Source organism: Giraffa tippelskirchi, chromosome 2, assembly GCF_054371585.1.
Source record: "Giraffa tippelskirchi isolate mGirTip1 chromosome 2, T2T-mGirTip1v1.2.pri, whole genome shotgun sequence".
Lineage (NCBI taxonomy): Eukaryota > Metazoa > Chordata > Mammalia > Artiodactyla > Giraffidae > Giraffa > Giraffa tippelskirchi.
The window spans coordinates 69,540,560-69,559,124 of NC_137276.1; the positions used below are offsets into that span (position 1 = coordinate 69,540,560).

Here is an 18,565-nt window from a genome sequence, read left to right on the forward strand (position 1 = left end):
AAAGCTACATGAATACAGCTGCTTAAACTCTGGAAATTAAGCTCTATGTTTTTGTGGTATCATTGTTCTAAATCCTGTCCTGAATACACAGTTAGCCTTTTACTCACTCCAAGGATCTCTTAATTCAACAAATATTTGGTGACCATTTACCAGGAGCATCCATGAAATGAGGGCAAACAAGGAGCAGAGAGTAAGGATTCATGGTTATCCACTGAAACAGTTTTCAGGAATGAGGTCTGGGTTCAGCCAGGTGGGGCTTTTTCTAAGAAAATATGAGGTTATGTTGTCCTGGAAGAAGATACAAAAAATTATAGCTGAGAAGTCATAGTCATTAAATTTTACTGGGGACATAGGATCAAAGTTAGACAACGGTTTAAAAGTAAGTAGCCAGAACTAATAGTGATTTGAAGTGAAGACAGAGGCAATAATTTCAGAATTATTCACAAACCAGAGAGTCTGTATTGGAGCCCTCATTTACACTTATGGTGTATGCTGTAATATTAGGCATGTTAGCATAAAGGATCTTTGCAAACCTCCACAATGTACTAATTATAGAGGGGAAAAAAAGATGGAGCTTTACTACATTACATTTCCAATGAAAAGGGGAAACGTATTATCCAGGCAGAAACAAAGTTGTGTTAGAGCAGAACACATGAAATGCTGCGGGAGCTAGAGATTCATGTCAGGGAATTCCGGGAGGACTCTCAGAAAAGTGACGTTTCCTATAGGTCTTAAAGGATGAACAAGATTTGAACATTTGGGAAAATGTGAAAAGGGCATTCTAAGCAGAGGAAATGGAAAAGTGTATAACAGAAATTGAAAAAAGTAAGTAACTGAATCTGTCTATGCCACATTGTTTCTTCATTGGAGCTCTTGGCGTTTTAGGTAGAAGAATACTTTGTTGTAGGGACAGTCACTGTAATGGGGTTCTGTGTGTCAGAAAACGCAGAATCAAGGGAAGTGAACCCACATCCATCACCTCCCCCAGCCAAGTCTTTGTGATCACCAAAAATGCCTCCACACGCTTCCAAGTGTTTTCCGAGACATATTGCCTCATGTGAGAACATATGAGGGCATAGGCTTTGGAAAAGGAAGTTTGTTTCCACAGTTGAAACAAAGGTTGTAGCCCTTATGGTCAAATGAAATAATTTAGATTTTAAATATAGTAGAATATAGTAAATGATTACCAGTTTTGAGTAGGAGAGTGACATCATCACGGCTATGCTTCCTAGGTATTAATCTGGAAACTATATGTCAACTGAGTAGAAAAAAGTTTAGGCAGGACCAGTTGAAAGGTTATTGAATATCATATACAGAAGTAAGAATATGAATGAGACTTGAGAATACAAAACTGTAGATGGGAGAATTGTAAATGGACTAAATATATTGACCAGAAATTGAAAACAGATTTGATGATGGTGATTATGGAGGCAAAGAAGATAATTTTGATGGTTTTGGTTTCTACCTGGGAGGATGTGTGTGCACGCATGTTCAGCCCTCCATCGTGTCCAGCTGTTTGTGACCCCCATGGACTATAGCCTGCCAGACTCCTCAGAGGTCTGTGGGATTTTCCAGGTGAGAATAATGAAGTGAGTTGCCAGTCCCTTCTCCAGGGGATCTCCCTGATCCAGCGATCAAACCCGTGTGTCCTGCATCGGTAGATGGATTCTTTACTGCTGAACCACCTGAAAAGCCTGCCTGGGAGGATAGTGGTTCTCTTAGGAGAAATTGGAAATATGAGGAAAGGAGAGTCACTCTAGAGCAGAAATTAATATAAAGTGCTAGCTGAACATCCACGTAGTACTTTAAAGATATATAAGGTATTCTCAACATAAGGTTGAGATTATAGCAACCAACACATATAAGGACTTGAGGAATTACAGCTAAATATGATGACTATTCATATACAGGTGATGATTAAAGTCATTCATATAGGATTCAACTGCTATAGAGCAAGAGAAAACAAAAGGATCAAAGGCAGAACCTTAAGAAAACATATCCAGGAGAGAAGAAGAGGAACTTGAGAAAGAATGATCAACAAAATAAAAAAGGAAATTCAGAAATGGGTGAATTTTTAGAAGCATGACTGGTCGATGAGGTGGACAGTGCTGCTACATGCTCCATATTATTCCAGTGGGATGAGTACTGACAAGTCCCTGGAGGGGTTGCAGATGAGGAAGTCAGCAGTGATCTTAATAAGAGAGGTTCTGGTAGCTTTGTGGGGAAGGAGGAGAAAGTGGGGCTGGAAGATACATTTATAGGTTATTTTTTCCTTAGGCATTGAAAAGTAAACCTAACCTTGGAAAAGAAAAAAAAAATTAGGAAACCCCACTTTGTATACTTTTACTACAGAGTCCTACCATACCTTTAGCTTCCAGTTAATTTTACAATATTGCTTTTCATCTCAAAAATCTACATACAGTACATTATATTTTTAAGCAGTTTTAGCAATATTCTCTAAATTATGCTTTTATTCAGTGAGCTCAGGCCCATGGCTAAGTATTTGTTGTTGTTGTTCAGTTGCCAAGTTGTGTCTGAGTCTTTATGACCCCATGGACTGCAGACACCAGGCTTCCATGTCCTTCACTATATCCGGGAGTTTATCCAAACTCATGTCCATTGAGTAAGTGATACCATTCAACCATCTCATTCTCTGTCACCTCTTTCTCCTGTTGCCTTCAATCTTGGCCAGCATCAGGGTCTTTTCTAGCCAGTCAGCTCTTTGCATCAGTTGGCCAAAGTATTGGAGATTCACATTCAGCATCAGTCCTTCCAATGTATATTCAGCAATTGATTTTCTTTAAGATTATTTGGTTTGATCTCCTTGCAGTCCAACGGATTCTCAAGAGTTCTCTCCAGCACAACAGTTTGAAAGCATCAATTCTTTGATTCTGAAGCTTCCTTATGGTCCAACTGTCACATCCATACATGACTACTGGAAAAACCGTAGCTTTGACTGTACGGATATTTGTTGGCCAAGTAATGTCTCTGCCTTTTAATATGCTGTCTAGGTTTGTCATAGCTTTTCTTCCAAGGAGCAAGTATTTTTTTAATTTCATGACTGCAGTCACCATCTGTGGTGATTTTGGAGCCTAAGAAAATAAAGTCTGTCACTGTTTCCATTTTTCCCCATCTCTTTACCATGAAGTGATGGGATCAGATGCCATGATCTTCCTTTTACGAATGTTGAGTTTTAAGCAAGTTTTTTCACGCTCCTCTTTCACCTTCATCAAGAGGCTCTTTAGTTCCTCTTCACTTTCTGCCATGAGGGTGGTGTTCATCTGCATATCTGAGGTTATTGATATTTCTCCCGGCAATCTTGGTTCCAGCTTGTGCTTCATCCAGCCCAGAATTCACATGATATACTCTGTAGGTAAGTTAAATAAGCGGAGTGACAGTATATAGCCTTGGCATACTCCTTTACCATTTTGAACTAGTCTGTTGTTCTATGTCCTGTTCTAACTGTTGCTTCTTGAGCTGCATACAGGTTTCTCAAGAGGCAGGTAAGGTGGTCTGGTATTCCCATCTCTTTAAGAATTTTCCAGTTTGTTGTATTCTGCAGTCAAAGGCTTTAGCATAGTCAATGAAACAGAAGAAGATGGTTTTCTGGAATTTCCTTGCTTTCTCTTTGTAGATGAGTAGATGTTGGCAATTTGATCACTGATTTCTCTGCCTTTTCTAAATCCAGCTTGTATATCTGGAAGTTCTCGGTTCACATGTTGTTGAAGCCTAGCTTGAAGGATTTTGCCAGCATGGCTAAATATGAATAGGACCTATAGCAAATTTTTGGTAAATGGTAAATAAGATATTTACAGGTGATTAACAGGTGATTTACAGGTGATTAACACTTGAAAAGTGAAAGTGTTAGTCACTGAGGTGTGTCTTACTTTTCATGACCCCTCTGGACTGTAGCCCACCAGGCTCCTCTGTCCATGGGTTTTCCCAGGCAAGAATACTGGAAGGGGTTGCCATTCACTTGGCCAGGGGATCTTCCCGACCCAGGAGCCTATCCTGGGTCTCCTGAATTGCAGGCTGATTGTTTGCCAACTGAGCCACCTGAGAAGTCCCAGTTAACATTTAAGTGATCTTAACTACGTAGAGTAGATAAACAGCTTCAGAACTTAAGATATTACTATGCAATTCAAAAGGTAATGTTAGTGCTGAAATGGTTGGTCACACTATTTTTAAATAACACTTTAAATACAAGTCTGAAATGAATTATGTCAGTACTAGATTATTTAACTATATGGAGAATATCTACGACTGTTTCTTCCATGAATTTTACCTTGAGGATTAAATGAAAATTGCGTGTGTGCTCAGTCACTTCAGTCATGTTCAATTCTTTGCAACCCTATGGACTGTAGCCTGCCAGGCTCCTCTCTTACTTGTAACCATATGTCCAGGAACCATTTGTCCCAGTCATGACAATCTCACTGACCAATTTTACAAATCTAACCAACCATTCACCCTCATCCTCGTATTATGATCAAGACTCCAAATTATAGTCCTGTAACTAAAGGATTCTGAACTCCCCTTTTATGTGTTATAATTGACAATGCCACTGACCTGATTTAGATTTAGAGGGATTTTCTTCATTCTTTTTAATGAAGGGTGTTCTACTCCCACAGCTACACTGAATTCAAAGCTTGGAACTGTCAGATGACTCCCAGCCTCTTGGAATACACACTGAGTAGGACAGTGAGTGACTTGAGAAAGTCAGTTTTAAGAGCACATGGAATAGATTTAAAAATATAAGTGTACCAACAATTTTTTTTAACTTGATAATTCCTGTTCTAAAGCTGCCTTTGCTGACAATGTTCATTAAAATAAAATACTGTTCATTTTGGGTACCCCAGGAAGAATGGGGCTAGGAGAATTGGAAACCAGTTAAACAAACATACTGTTATCACCTGTGCTCAATATGAAAGGCAATATGTAGATACCAGATCAAGGGGAGTGAAGCAGAACTGTGCTGAGGTCTAGAAGCTATAAGATCATCATTCCATAAGATAGAATGAACTAAGCAGGGGAATTTAAAATAGTCAAATGGTGTTTCTAGTAAGTAGCAAGATATCAATAATGCATTAAGTAGTTTATATTTTTAAAAGTAGATTTAATCTCTGTTTGGCCTACTCTTTCAGAAATAGCAGTCCCTCTGCTTATACCATAATACAATCCCACTCTTCATCTAATGAAATCAATGTGAGTTAAAAATCTCACAAAATAAACATACCTTTTTTTTTCAATCCCTGCTTGTTGGAAACTGTGAATCTGTTTTTGAAAATATACATACCTTCTGAATATGTAACAGTTAGTAAAAGAGTCCATGGAGGAAGAGATGGACATCTGTGATGCAACTGGGATATGGCAGGTGCTTTCCCAGGGTTTTCATACTTAATTCTTGTAGCATTCTTATGGCATCAAATTATTGGACTAATTTTATGTATAAAGAAGAAGAAATTTAGAGATGTTAAATAAGTTACCCAAGGTTACAGAATCAAAAAATAAATCAAAAATAAATAAATCAAATAAATAAATAGAATTTGGATACTAATATTCATCTTGGTTTTAGAGGAATTGTTTCAACAGAATTTTTACCTATTCATATTTATATAATTCTCCAAATAACGTAGACTTGTTTTTTCTATTCTACTTGCTGTAAAAAGGATAAAGAAAATTTCCCAGGAATCTTTACTTTGAATCTGTAATGCATTTTAACCCTCATGTATTTAAGGCTTGCTATCTAAGAACTCTTCCTAGATGGCTCAGTGGTAAAGAATGTGCCTGCCAACACAGGAGACACGGGAGATGCAGCTTTGATTCCTGGGTTAGGAAGATCCCCTGGAGAAGAAAATGGCAACCCACTACAGTATTCTTGCCTGGGAAATGCCATGGAAAGAGGAGCCTGGCAGGCTATGGTCCATAGGGTCACAAAGAGTCAGACATGACTGAGCATGCATGCATTTCACAGTTCTAACTTGGCTTCTTCACAAAGAATTGCAATGCTATTTGATATTTACATATCACATGTTATATAAACAGGCTTTGTAGTTCCTTTAAGCATTCACAATGAGTAAGGTTCAATCCCAGAAAGGCTGAGTGGTCTCTATAAAATTACACAGTGCACTGGGGATTAGAGGTTCAGTTCAGGCAGTCACTCAGTCGTGTCCAACTCTTTGCAACCCCAAGGACTGCAGCACGCCAGGCTTCTCTGTCCATCACCAACTCCCGGAGCCTACTCAAATTCATGTCCATCATGTTGGGGTGATGCCATCCAACCATCTCATCCTCTGTCTACACCATCTCCTCCTGCCTTCAATCTTTCCCAACGTCAGGGTCTTTTCCAGTGAGTTGGTTCTTTGCATCAGGTGGCCAAAGTATTGGAGTGTCAGTTTCAGCATCAGTACTTCCAATGAATTTTCAGGACCGATTTCCTTTAGGATTGACTGGTTGAATCTCCTTGTAGTCCAAGGGACTTTCAAGAGTCTTCTCCAACACCACAGTTCAATAGCATCAATTCTTCAGTGCTCAGCTTTCTTTATAGTCCAACTCTCACATCCATACATGACTAATGGAAAAACCATAGCTTTGACTAGATGGACCTTTGTTGGTAAAGTAATGTCTCTGCTTTAGAATATGCTGTCTAGGTTGGTCATAGCTTTTCTTTCAAGGAGCAAGTGTCTTTTCATATTAATAATTCTTGTCCTCTAAAATCAATTAGTATCTGTTAACAGAATGGTTAAAAAATGGTAGATCTATGTGTTAATCATGTCTTTTGCTTAATTATTTTCAAGTATTTAATAGTCAAAACTTTTGCTTAAAAAAGCTTCTTTTTGGCAGGTAGCTGGACATAAAAGTGTATAAAGAAAATAAAGTAATATTTGAAATTATACATGCATAATTTTAGAAAGAACAGTTTCAATTTAAAAGATTGAATTTTTCAAGCTGTGTATTCTCATTCTCTTAAAAATATTCTTTTATAGTTAAATTCCCTATTTAGAATTCAGGCAATATGCTAATTTTTTACAGAATAAAAACCATCAAACTCAGTGTCTCATTTATCAATTAATTAAATTATGTAATTTCATGTATTCGTCTTTAGGTAATGATGATAGATGAGTTCATTCTAAATTTCAGGTTCAGTTTCAATAACTGTCTTAGTCTTGGAATTTGTTGAATTTGCTTCTTTCTATTTTTTGGTATTATTTGTTTCTATATCAACAGTGACTCTGTTTGCCTATTATTTTGAGCCATTTCAAATATTTTTTTTTAATCTGGAAAGTTATTCAGTTCAGTCAGTTCAGTTGAGTCGCTCAGTCATGTCTGACTCTTTGCGACCCCATGAAGCATGCCAGGCCTCCCTGTCCATCACCAACTCCCGGAATCTACCCAAACCCATGTCCATCGAGTCAGTGGTGCCATCCAGCCATCTCATCCTCTGTTGTCCCCTTCTCCTCCTGCCCCCAATCCTTCTCAGCATCAGGGCCTTTTCCAATGAGTCAACTCTTCACATGAGGTGGCCAAAGTATTGGAGTTTCAGCTTCAACATCAGTCCTTCCAATGAACACCCAGGACTGATCTCCTTTAGGATGGGCTGGTTGGATCTTCTTGCAGTCCAAGGGACTCTCCAGAGTCTTCTCCAACACCACAGTTCAAAAGCATCAATTCTGCGGCGCTCAGCTTTCTTCACCGTCCAACTGTCACATCCATACATGACCACTGGAAAAACCATAGCCTTGACTAGATGGATCTTTGTTGGCAAAGTAATGTCTCTGCTTTTAAATATGCTCTCTAAGTTGGTCATAACCTTCCTTCCAAGGGGTAAGCCTCTTTTAATTTCATGGCTGCAATCACCATCAGCAGTGATTTTGGAACCCCCCAAAATAAAGTCTGACACTGTTTCCATTGTTTCCCCATCTATTTCCCATGAAGTGATGGGACCAGATGCCATGATCTTAGTTTTCTGAATGTTGAGCTTTAAGCCAACTTTTTCACTCTCCTCTTTCACTTAATTACAAGTTAATGATTGAATGAGAAATAGTTCCCAATGACTTTAACTCCATTCCTAGATGACATAGTGATTCAAAGAAATGTATACTTACTGCCCCTCATACATAAGTGTTGTTGAATACTTTTGGTGGTGATATTGAAGGTTTTCAATGGTAGTGGAAGGTGGAGGTCCGAAGTTACTTTAATATAAGGACAGGCAGAGTATAATTTTGAAGAAACTGCAGCAAACTGGCATGTTTCCTTGCCATAAGGCCTTCAATTCATTTTTCAAGACCTTTGATGTCCCACCTCCCAACCCTGACAAAAAGGGGAGAAAAGAACAGAAAAGCCCTGTAACTTGTTTTTATATCCTTAATCTAATAGAATGTTTGATTTCTATTTAGAGTCTGCTTTGTGTTTTCATTTCTCCTTCTTAACTGTCCTATATTTGGCTATAGCTATTGTATTTTCCAAGAAGTATTGTTGCATAGTTAGAGCTATTTCATGGATAATACAGTGATGAGATAAAGCATTTGCAGGAAAGAGCCCCTAGCTTCCAGATAGGTCTGGTACTAATCTGAGAGTAGGCGCTCAAAGATAGGGAAGAAGTCTGTAGTGTGAGGCAACTTAGGAGAAATGAATCAGAAAAGTAAGGATCCACCATAGCTCATGAGTGCAAAACTTCCTGTTAGCATTCAGGAAGAACTCATGGTTGTGATTTCAAGCAAATACTTAGGCCTGTGACCTGGGAGGAAATGCCTGTTATCCAATCTTTATTGATAATAAGGAAATGACAGCCTCCTTGTGGTTGAAACCCTCGCTTCTTTGTGCTTAGTACCCTGTCAATGGCCAACAAATACTAATTTTTTTTTTGCCAGGTATTTCCTATAAATCACAAAATGCAAAGATAGATATTTGAAAGCTATTCAGAGCAAAAGTATGACTAAAGTGAGGTCATTTATTACACTTGGTAGTACTTCTTAAGATATAGTTTTCATAAAAAATAGTTACTAGAAAGATCTCTTTGGAAGGTATGGGATTTTTATTTAGGCTGTGCATGTAGGTCAGTGGGTATTGTGTTTTGGGAGTCATATCACTTAACACAGAAGATCCATTGATTTATTTTATAAATCTTTATTGAGGACCTGCTTCATACCAGGCACTTTTCTAGACACAGAGGATACTTTAGTAAACAAACAAAACAATCAAAGCACCTGTCCATTTGGAGCTTATTCTCTATAAAAGATCTAGAGATAATAAATATGGGAACAAGTACATAAACAAGATAATTCTGGATACTAATAGCTTTTTATGTGACAGACCAGTTGTAAATACTTTTTAATCTATTAACTCATTTAATCCTCACAATAAACCTAAGTGGCAGATATTAATATCTGTTGCTGTTGTGGTTATTCAGTCACTAAGTCTTGTCCACCTCTTTGAGACATCACGGACTGCAGTGCACCAGGCGTCAATGTATTTCAATCTATGGTGAGGATTATGGAGATAGTGAAACCATAACACTGAGAAAATATTTTGGAAATGGTGGTGATAGGGTTCATTGAATAAGGTAGTTAAGAAAAGAGCATGGTTAGGTATGGACTCTGAGGTTTGGTATCTAACCTCAGAGTTAGATTTACTGAACTGGAAAAGATTTGAGGAGATGCCATTTGGGGAAGTGAAAAATGAGGCAATATGCTAAGAATGAGATAACCAAGTGTAAATGTCAGGTAGAGAAGAAACATCCAGTGTGAAGTTTAGAGAAGAGGTTTAGGCAGGAAAATTGAACATTGTCACCATATAGATGACACTTAAAACCATTGGATAGAATGATGTAACAGGAGAATTTAGCCTTCCAAAAGGGAAGGAAAAAGGGTTAGGATTATGGGGCTCTCCAACATTTAGCCTACAGAAGAGGAGAAACACACAAAAAACAACTGAGAGAAAATAACCAGAGAAGCAAGAAGAAAACCATGAGATTGTGGCATAGTGGAAAACTAGAGAATTAGTTTAGAAAACTAGAAGGATTAGAAGAAAGTGTTTAACTCATGTCAATTCTTGCTTGAGAATCAGGAAAGGTGAGACCTGAAAAACTACTTTTTGGATTTTTGTCACAAATGGATGCAGTAGACGAAACTTGATTCAATGGAATTTTAATGATTATGACTCTCTCTGTATGCCAATTAAATTTCTGAATAAGGTGGCACAAAGGACCCTTAGAATAGTGTCTCTCAACGTGTGGTCGTTAGGCCATCAGTATCAGTGTCACCTGGTGACTTATTAGAAATGCAATATTTAGGTCCCCCCTTTGTTGTTCAGTTGCTGAATCATGTCCTACTCTTTGCAACCCCATGAACTGCAGTGCTTCAGGCTTCCTGTCCTTCACTGTCTCCTGGAGTTTGCTCAAACTCATGTCCATTGAGTCAGTGATGCTATCCAATCATCTCACCCTCTGTTGCCCCTTCTCTCCTTGCCATCAATCTTTCCCAGCATCAGGGTCTTTTCCAATAAGTGCTCTTTGCATCAGGTGGCCAAAGCATTGGAGCTTCAGCTTCAGCATCAGTCTTTCCAGTGAATATTCAGCATTGATTTCCTCTAGGACTGACTGGTTTAATCTCCTTGCTGTCCAAGGACTCTCAAGAATCTTCACCAGCCCCAGAGTTCACTTAGATTTAGTAAATTAGAAACCCTGGTGATGTGGCCGAGCTGTGTTTTGACAAGTCTGTGATTCTAACACATGGTATACATTTACTTGAAACAGTGTTCTCTGAGAGTAGTCCATCACAAGTGTCTGGAGAGCTGACTATGTATGTCTCTTGCCAACTTCATGTCCCTTGTGTCATGTTCTTTGGCCATAGTAGGAGTATGCATACCAGAGAAGTCAGAAATTCCCTAATTCTGTGAGTCCGGACTTCCCTTCAATCCCCCCTTTTGTTTCTGAAGAGCTTATTGTTAAACCTTTACCTAGAAACTACTTCTGTAAATTCAGTAGAGCTGGAGTGGAGCCTGAAAATTTGCTTTTCTAACAAGTTCTCTGGTGGTGTTGATGCTACTGGCCCTCGGTCTACAGTTTGAGAATTATCAAAACAAATTTGTTTCATTCTGTCATACTTCTCAAATATTCTCCCAATCATTTTTATGCATTTCTAATTGCATGATCTTCAAAATTCTCTTTCAATTTGTTTTCATCTTTATCTGAATTTGGAATAAAGTTTCACTTCATTACCATTACCGTTATTTTATTTTTCACTACTTCTGGCCTCATTATTGCCATAGCTTGTCTCCATGACAGTCTTCTCTTACTTATCTGGCTAACATTGCTACCTTGTGCAGACTCTTCCAGGTTTCTCTCTTCATTCCTCCCATCTTGGACATAAGGTCATCAGATGGCTGTTCTTGCTTCCTGCATCAGTTTAAATTTCCTTTTGTGCTTGAAAACCAAGCACTAATTCCCAGGTGTTTTCTACCTTGCACCAACATATATCCACTCCTTAATGTTTGAATCAATCTACTCTATTCCTATGGCTAGGCTTTTGTTCAGAACCCTATGGAAACCTGACCTGCATTTCCTTGATTCCTTGATTCCTTATCCCTCTTGATTCTCCATGTACATTCTGTCTTTCCTACACATTCCAAGTCAATTATATATTTTACCAGCATGTACTTTACAAGATTTATAATTATATCTTTGCATCCAGGACAGAAAAATGAAAGCTGAGTGTTGTTGTAATTAGGGAAAATCATATCAGATTAACAGAAAGAATTTCAAGAAAGAGATCAATTTTATCTTGGAGATTCTGTACTTTTTTATGTCCTTTTCAAATATTTATCTTAAAGAAAAGATCTAACATTTATCGAACATCTACTCTTTTCTAAATACCATGGTAAGTGTTGTTTTTTTTTTAAGATTATCTCATCTGTATTCTCATAGCCACTCAGGGAAGAGGTATTATTGCATGAGTTTCTGGAAAATATAGAAATCTATGTATCAAATCTGTCATTAGCATAAATCTGGTTGAAGAAGCTAATGTTATGGATGATCAAGCCATGAGTCACCATATCTTGTCAAGCTCGAAGAATGAGTCAAAAATCAACAAGGGACATTTAACAGCAATAACTATAAAAATCTATATTCAAATTAAATGTATCCTTCACATACATGGGTTCTTTCAGAATTTGCTTTACTGAAGTTTACAAGAGAGGTCAAATAAAACTCCCTAAAGTAATAAAGCTAATATACTTTTTCTCTTGCAATTATAGAAATATAACATCATGATGAAGGAAAATTATTTTTCCTATGGATTCTCACTAGCCAATACTCATTTGGAGTATCATGTCAGTTTTGGATAATATATTTAAGACGATTTTGATAAATTATAGGGCATAAAGTACTGAATAATAGAATGATGCCTTTATCACAGTTGACAAAATAAATGGAGTATACTGAGAGGTAATATTATTACTTACATTGAGATTTTGCCACACGGAAGGGCTGGAACAGCTGAGACATGAAAATAAGCCGATAGATAGAAATTAAAGAGAGGCAGATTTCAGCTTGGGCTTTCCTGTTGGCTCAGATGGTAAAGAATCCACCTGCAATGCAGGAGACCTGGGTTTGATCCTTGGGTTGGGAAGATCCCCTGGAGGAGGGCATGCAAATCCACTCCACTATTCTTGCCTGGAGAATCCCCATGGACAAAGGAGCCTGGCGGGCTACAATCCATGGGTTCGCAGAGTTAGACACTACTGAGCGACTAAGCACAGCACAGCACAGATTTCGACTTAATGTAAAGAAACTTTTCTGGGGTCCGCCAGAACAGCCCAAAGTTGGAATGGACGGTCTCAAGAAACAGGTGACATTCCATCATTGAATGTGATCAAGCAGAGCATTTTCTGTCTTTAAAGATTCTGGGATTTTATTCTGTCATTTGCCTTAAGGCTACTCTTATTCAAAACGATCTCTACACCTTCTGATTTGTAATTGGATTGATGGACCACCTTTATTAATTAAAGTACTTAATTATTCTTCTGCTGTGAGCATTATTATTTTCCAACATTCCTTCTCCTACTGAAGTCCCCAAGGTGGGGGGGGGGGGAACTGCATTATGTTTTATAGCCTGCATGTACTGTTCTGAACATATACCTGGGATTCAATAAGTAGTTGTTGACTGACCAGTAATTTTCCAGCCTGCTGAGGCTGCTCTCTTTTGCCAGGACAATTATAAACATTTCTAGGAGCCAACTCAAGTTCTTAAAATGATATGGATGATGTGGTATTCTCTCCCGCTTAAGTAGCAATCCCACTGCAGAAACCACTGTCAGCAAAATAGGACAAAACTGTTGTTTTGATTTTCTTAATAAGAAAAGACAAGAAAATAATTCTAATTTAAAACCACTCTCATTCAGTTATAAACTGTATTAAATTGTACTTTGCATGCAGAATAAAGTCTTTGTGATTTTAGCTTCCACAAATAACTTAAGTGCTTCAAATATATTAGCAATGCCATCTCTGCATATACATAAGCCATTTTTCTCCCTTTCTCTATTAATCAAATGTGTCATCAATCAATGGTATATTTTATAGCCTTTATAATTACTATTTCTTAATAATGCTTTTTCTCCCCCTTTAGAAGTGTGGTGAACTGTATCTAATTTTAACATTATCCCTGTATGCTACATGACTATGTTAAAAGTAAATGCAGTAGTGATTTTAATGAGTGTAATTGGCCTCACTGAATCAAATATAAAGCTAGCTGTCTGATTCATTTTCTTTGTTCTTCTCATTCCTATATCTTTTCCTCATTTACTGTTTTTTATTTCTATTTTAACAGAATCATAACCAATAGGTTTGTATCTATATAAATGTATGCAACATTAGGTTTATGCTTTAATAAATGGTAGAATAACCTGTATTTCATTTTTTTCTCAAAATGAAATATGTAACATGTCTTTTGCTGGTATTCAGCTGTCCTATATGGGTGGTTTGATATTTCTTTTTTTTGTTTTGGTTTAATATTTCATGTAGGTTGATAGTAAGAAGAGCAGTGTTTCTAGTCTAGAAACAGGAGCGGTAATCTCCTGCACTGATTAGCCACACGGCTTTAGGCGAGTCACTTGAGTCTTAAATTCTCAGTGTCTTCAATCTTTCCTTTGTAAGTGGGTGGATTTGAACTATATTTCTAAGGTCGCGTCTAGATCTAAAATTCTATAATTTCAGGAAGACTTTAAAATAGTGCACCAATATACCATATTTTAAACACATAATCAATATTTTATATTGTAATTTGATATATTGAAGCAATATTCTTGAATCATCAGTTCACAGCTTTCAATACTATTGAAGTGTTTTATACTACTAAATATTTTTCTTCAAAAATATTACTCCATTCAATAGTTTTTTTCATAACCTTAAAAAGAAAGTAATTTTTTTCTACTTTATTGTTTAAAAAAAATAGGGAAACATTTATTATAAGAATCTAAAAGCAGTTCATGTAACATATCACACTAAACCCACTTATTTTATTCCCAGTGAAACATGGGATGGCCCTTCATTTAATCTGATGATGACTGTTTTTCCCTAAGTGTTCTCATTTAAGGGCAAAATCAGTAGAACCAAATGATGAGTCAAAGCATGCTAAGCCATCTGTTTTAGAATAAACAGCTGACATTATTTTTGTTAATATTAACATCTCAATTTGTATGCTATTTCTTAATTAAAGTGCACATCTCAGTCTTAAAAATAGTAAAAAGGAATCTCTAATTTTTATTACTGATTAAACCCAGTCACACAAGTATTCAAGTTTACCACCCTGAGGGAGGCGAAATTTCCGATGTTGATACAAAATGGCAACAACCATAGGTGTTTATTTTAAAATAAAATAATATTGATGTACAAAGTAGTTGGTTTTCTCCCACATCTAGTGCATCCCTTTCCTTAGTTCCATGGGGAAGAGCAGGCACTGAGTAACTCAAGCAATTCTCTGTTGGGCATGTGCCGTATTTTGTCACAAAGTGAAATAGAAAAATTTCATTATGTAGCTGGGGGACTTGCCTTCTCTGCCTTCCTCCCCAACCCCCTTTTCCCCCATCCCTTCTTCTCTCTCCTCCTTCTCTCTGTCTCTGAATGTGATGTGATGAGGAATTATTAATAGACTTAAGAGTTATGGACAGCCTTTTTGTAACCATGAAGGAAACCAACTTAAGGACAATGTGAAATTCAGAAAACAAAGTAAAAATCAAGGGAAAAGAAAAAACACATTTTCAGTGTCATTGTTGAGCTGCTAGATCACTCCTCACTTATAAACCAGTCACAGATAGAATTGTTTCAGTTACAAGATCTAACAAATTTATTTAGTTGCTAAATGATTTGAGTTGAATTTCTACTTGGAACCAGAAGCAACTTAACTGAAGCAGCTTCAGACAAAGGCCTTTTGTCATTTCTGCACTACCTTCTTCCGGATCCCTATAACTCAGTACGTTTTAAACAAGGTTTTGCCTTGTCCATCCTTGAAGGCAAACTTCCCCTTTGTGCCTTGGATTACTTAAGATTCATGCCCATAATATTTGATGCTTAAAAGAACTCTTTTTTCCTTTCTTTTTCCATCCATATGTGCTAGTAGTGCTTTTCCCCTTCTTGCATTTCTCTGATTTGGGGATTATGAAATGATTAGAAGGTTAATGAGATAAATGAAATAAGGCTAATACGCTAGTTAATCTTCAAGGTCATACTCCAATATCTGCTCCCAAATAATGGAATAAAAAATGATGCCAAATTGCAGATGTTTTAAGAATCATATCAACAGAATCTATCTGGCCTATGGGTTTAGTTACTTGGCTTAAGAGTTTCACTTTTTGTCAGTCATCCATACTGCAGAGATTTGTTGAACTCACACTATAATAAGGTGACATATTTGAGAATGATGCCACAAAGTAAAGGTCTCTTCCCTCAAGAAACCTATAGCTTTTCAAAAACACTGACAATAAACTGATATAAAATCTATGTTTGAAAACTCAGGGTACAGTGGGGAGAAGAGAAGACAGAGGCAAAGCACAACCCAGACAAGGAACTTGGAGAGATTTATTGGAGGAGTGGATTATAAGCTTTATGAGTGCATAGAACACATCTTATTCAATTATATATTTCTTGTATTTATTTAAGACTCTTCACATGGTTCTAGACAAGTGTTTATTGAATGAAAGAGTGACAAATGAAAGGAAAAATGAATTTACATATTAGAACCAATAACTGGGCTCCATGTGCCAAGAAAGAAATTCCTGGGAAATCCAGAACTTGGGGCATTCAGCCTTCTTTTGTTTAAAAAATTTCCTTAATAATAGATTAGAATAATGTTTTTTCCTAAATGGATAGTATTTTAATACAATTATTTAATGCTTATGGTATATTAAAAAGTTATACTTAGAAATAAAAAAAGAACCTTTTTATATTTCTTTAAGAAGAATCTTTATCTTTTCCCATACAAGTTATTACAGAATATTGAGTAGAGTTCCTTGTGCTATATAGTAGGTTCTTGTTGTTTATCTATTTTATATATTGTAGTTTGCATACATTAATCCCAACCTCCTCATTTATTTCTCCCCTGATATTTCCCCTTGGGTAAGCATAACTTTGTTTTTGAAGTCTGTGAGTTTGTTTCTGTTTTGTAAATAACTTAATTTGTATCATCTTTTAGATTCCACATATAAGTGATGTAATGTGATATTTGTCTTTCTCTGTCAGACCTACTCACTTAGTATCATAATCTCTAGGAGCTTCTCATGTGGTGTTATTTGTAAAGAACCTGCCTGCCAATGCAAGAGACATAAGAGATGAGGGTTCAATCCCTGGATTGCAAAGATCCCCTGGAGTAGGAAATGGCAACCCACTCCAGTATTCTTGCCTGGAGAAACCCATGAACCTAGGAGACTGATGGACTACAATGCATCAGATCACAAAGAGTTGAACACAACTGAAGCAACTTAGCATACATGCAGGTTCATTCATGCTGCTACAAATGACATTCTTTCATTCTTTTTCATGACTGAGCAATATTCCGTTGTATATATGTACCACATCTTCTTTATCCATTCCTCTGTTGTTGCACATTTAGGTTGCTTCCATGTCCTGACTATTGTAAATAGTGCTGCAATGAACATTGGGGTGAATGTATCTTTTCAGATTATGATTTTCTGTGGATATATGCCCGGGAGTGGGATTGCTGGATCATATGATAGATCTATTTTTAGTTTCTTAAGGAACATCCATACTGTTATCCATGATGGCTGTAGCACTTGACATTTTCAGCAGGAGTATAGTGGAATCAGTATATCCCCTTTCTCCACATCCTCTCTGACATTTATTGTTTGTAAACTTTTTGATGGCCATTCTGACTGGTGTGAGGTGATACCTCATTGTAGTTTTGATTTACACTTCTCTAATAATTAGTGATGTTGAGCATCTTTTCATGTGCTTCTTGGCCATCTATATGTCTTCTTTGTAAAAATGTCTATTTAGTTCTTCTGCCCACTTTGTTGATTGAGTTGTTTGTTGTTTTGATATTGAGCTGCATGAGCTGTTTGCATATTTTGGAGATTAATCCCTTGTTGGTTGTTTCATTTGCAAATATTTTCTCCCACAGAATAAAGTTTAAAATCTGGTAATGTTTACTGACCAGGCACTCTCAGAACATGGAATGGTATCCTCATTCATAATCACAGAATTGCGGGATAGAAACTGAAGTAATTCATTAAAATCACCCAACTAGAACAGTTGTACTTCCAGGAAAGATGGAATAGACGTATTTTTCCCTATTACTTTCATTGTGTTCAGATAAACATACTGACATTATATGTATGTAAAGCAAATATAAGAAGTCACTGAAAGGTGGAGAGAAGGCAGTCTGGCAAAGGAACCTGAGTCCAAAGAAATGACATGAGAGTAAGATCTCTGGGTTGTCTTTCTACTTCACATATCCTGCAACTGGAACCTGAGGAAGCAACGCAGAAACTGGCAAATAAACACACAAGCACAACTGCAGTAAAAGCCTTTTCCTTTTGGCCAAAACACCATGAACAGAACACCATAGGAAGATAGAAAGCCTTTAAACCATCTATTCCAGCAAACAAACAACACAACACAACAAAAAACACAATAAATGGTGGCCACATTCTACCTATACCAACAAAGGCCAAGTGAGGAGCCTAGCCTTCCATGAAAGAAGAACCAAATATAAATATTAGAATACAAAACTGAAATGATAGTTTTTAAGAACCTCAATAAATAAACTCAATAACTGAATGGAAAGTACAGAGGTAAGAATCAGTTACCTGAAAGATAAAACAATACAAATGATCAAATATGAACAATGGGGAGAAAATTGACTGAGGAACCACACAAGCACATGCATGCACATACACATACACAACAGAGTCATAGGAGTATGTGAGACTATAAAGAAAATCTAACATTTGTGTCCTCAAAACTCTAGAAGGAGAGAGGAGAAAGAGCAGCTTAAAAAGCACTTGAAGAAATACTAGCTGAATACTTACCAAATTTGGCCAAATCCCCAAAACGTACGGA

General features: G+C 37.0%; 1 protein-coding gene across 10 annotated transcripts in view; it reads left to right on the top strand.

Moving 5' to 3' along the window:
- The window catches only part of CTNNA3 (catenin alpha 3), a 1,864,976-nt gene that overhangs the window by 1,180,328 nt on the left and 666,083 nt on the right, over nucleotides 1-18,565 (top strand). The window contains exon 1 of one of the 10 annotated variants that reach the window (XM_081568953.1): nucleotides 2,887-3,373. The exons of the other annotated variants lie outside the window; for them this stretch is intronic. The gene's annotated coding sequence lies outside the window, so the exon portion shown is untranslated. Of the gene's footprint in view, nucleotides 1-2,886; nucleotides 3,374-18,565 lie in introns of those variants that run through there. 10 annotated transcript variants of the gene reach the window in all.